Raw genomic sequence first — 2,999 nt, 5'->3', positions numbered from 1 at the left:
TATGGTTTACTTTGTGACTCTCCATCTCTGGTTTCACTGAGCACTTATAGGTGCATTTTCTGTTCACCAAGCACCGTCACAGGTGCTTTGGAATATTAATTGTCATCACCTAACTCTTCTAGGAAGGCATTTTCACCACTTTCCTGAGAGATGGGAGGTTCAGAGGTAGAGCAAATTGCTTCAGGTCACATGTAGATTGAGCCAAGGTTTAAAAGTAGATGACAGTGCAGCTCCAAACTGATAGCCACTACACCATGTCTACATTTTATTTTAGCTTATTTTTTAAAGAATTTAAGGGGAGAATTTTGAAGGGTTTCTGTAACACAACTACTTAATTCAGGCAAAACTCAGGAATAAACAGTAAGGCAAGAGGTTTTACCATTTTTGGTAAGTCCTTTTATAATGGGATATTCCAAAACTCAACCATACCCTGGGGATTTCTTCTCCACACTTCTAAAATCTGCATCCTCTTAACCATCTCCTAGCTGCTTTAGACTTCATGTACATTATTCTCCCAATTCAACGTTCTCCTGGCCTCCAGCCTGATCCAGTCTATCCTGCCCAGAGTTCAGTGCCTAAAATACAAATTTGTCTTGTCTGTTTTGAAATTTCTGCCTTATTTTGTCTAAAAGCTGGATAAATGGCTGATACATGGAATGCTTGCTTCCTGCTCCTGCTAAGTCAGTGTCTTATTCCAAAACCAGCACACAGGATGTGGCTTCATTCTACATGGACCCTTTACTGTGGCCACATTGGGATGCCTCAATGTATTTGTTCTGGGATCTTCTTCGGGGCTCCATACTATGATTTGCCCATTTATGCCTGCAATCATTTCCTCTTCCATCTTGAAGCTGATCTACATGTTGCTAATGATCTGCCAGAAGCTCCAGTCTTCCTCTCCTATCTCTCACAAAGCCCCTCCTCTACTCTTTCTGGGTCAGTGGTAATTGGTGTGATCTGCAAACAGCAGGACTGACATCACGAGGAAGCCTGTCACTCAGGCTCCATTTAAGACCTACCTCAGAACTTCTGGGGAATAGGGCTGAGTCACCTATGATTCTTCTGTACCTAACATTAGAGCATCCTTGACCTTGACCACATTCTCCCATGACTAGAGCATACACCTTCCTTGCCTGCCTCCCTGCACCGCTGAATGCTTATGATGAAGCAAAGCACCAATAAAAGATCAATGAATGAATGAGCAGTGGGTTAATCCTCTGAATGACTCATTAAACAAACCTTCTGGGTCATGTTGGATCCAGAAAGACATTGATCTCCAGTCCACTACTATCTACATGCTGCAGGAGGGGCTTGGTCCTGCCTCCACTGAATGTACCAGGCTCTGCTGACTCCCCATGCGAGGCCTTACCTTTTTTAGAGGAGATAATGGGGGGTGGGTTGGGGGCGGACAGATGAGGGAAGAGAGGGGGATCTGTGATTGGTATGTAAAATGAGTAAAAAATTTCTTAAAAAAGAAATGAAATTTTTCTTTAAGAGTAAAGATGGATGACAACTTTCAATTTTGAATTAGTTAAGGATTCATGCAGTTTCAACAATATAATAAGAGATGCTGAAGTAATTTAAAGTTTAGTTTGGGAAGCACTAAAATAAGAATTCCCTAAGATGCACAGAACATCTCAAAAGGACATTTTCATGCATTCTACAGTATAACAGAAGGTGGTACTCTCTACTTCAAGCTTTGAAATATTACTCATGTTCTTTTAAATAGTTATTACCATTCTTCTGATAGCGAAGAAAATGTAAACTGTACAGCCCTAGTGAAGATTGCCACATACCAAAACAGCTCAGATGATTCTAGTTTCACACAAAATGTCATGTTAAAATTAACAAGATCACTCATATGACTTATTTCGTTAGCTTTTTTCTTCTATAATAACAAATGAAATAATGGGCATAAGAGAAACAGTGTATTAAATATAAAACTGCTCCCAAAGTAATAAAAACCAAAGTATGTCCTTATTTGAGCAATTTTTTTATACTGCTATGGCCTTAGTAAAGAAAGACTGCCTCACAGAAACCTTTAACATACAACTACTCTGCTTGTCACCAGCAGCTTAAAGAGGTGTGTAATGAGTAGTTGTCCTACAGGTGGACCTAAAATACAGATGTGGCACAGCTGTTGGACTTATCTTGAGGTTAGGGGCTTTATAGACATGAAGAGTATAAAATAGTATCTGCTAGCAAACAGGCTTTCCACTGGACATTTCAGTAGACTGGCAACTAAACAGTAACCACAAGGACAGAGCCTGCAGAATGGAAACCATCTCTACTGCCCTAGAAAGGGTTAGAGAAGACAACCGAGGAGAAAAGGTTGACATGAACAAACTGTGGCCAAATGTTCCTCAGAAGGCAGACAATGGCAGCCAGAGTTGAATGCTCATCATTGTGACATCCTCAGTGGCATCTATCCATTTTTATAAACATTTCATTTCACCTGAGCATGTCAAATTCTCAACTGGGAAACTTTCCACCCACCAATGTTATGGATATAAATGCATAAACTCTATTTTGAAAGAAAATTCTCCAGAAGTGGTTTTATTGGAATATATGCTCTATAAAGTAGAGGGGTAAAGTTTAGAACAAGAAAAACAACTGGTTAGTAAGAGGAAGGCACTTACTGTGGACAAAATGTTGGAATGTATCACCTGGAAATTCTACTGAAGCTTCTCCAAGACACAACATATACTTTCAGCTCACTTACTTCTTTGGGCCCCCTACATTTTATCCCAGTTAGTTTCTACTTTCCAGTTTTCTCTCAAGTTTTGGTCCAGTCTTCCCAGGCAAGCCAGTCAACCAGAAAGGTATAATTTCAGTGACATGTTAATCTTTGGTCCCAACAATGGAGTTGGATCATTCCCAACTGTCTTGGGATAATGAAAACAAACATGCGGATCAACTTTAAATAGAAGCCAAGAAGATACACAAACTGAGACTTCGGTGGATTAAAGATCTTCGCAATTCAGGTTGTAACTGTGGTT

The sequence above is a fragment of the Peromyscus californicus genome, unplaced genomic scaffold (assembly GCF_007827085.1).
Source record: "Peromyscus californicus insignis strain IS unplaced genomic scaffold, ASM782708v3 Scaffold_7__1_contigs__length_154581171, whole genome shotgun sequence".
Lineage (NCBI taxonomy): Eukaryota > Metazoa > Chordata > Mammalia > Rodentia > Cricetidae > Peromyscus > Peromyscus californicus.
Note: the sequence above shows the minus strand (reverse complement) of the source record.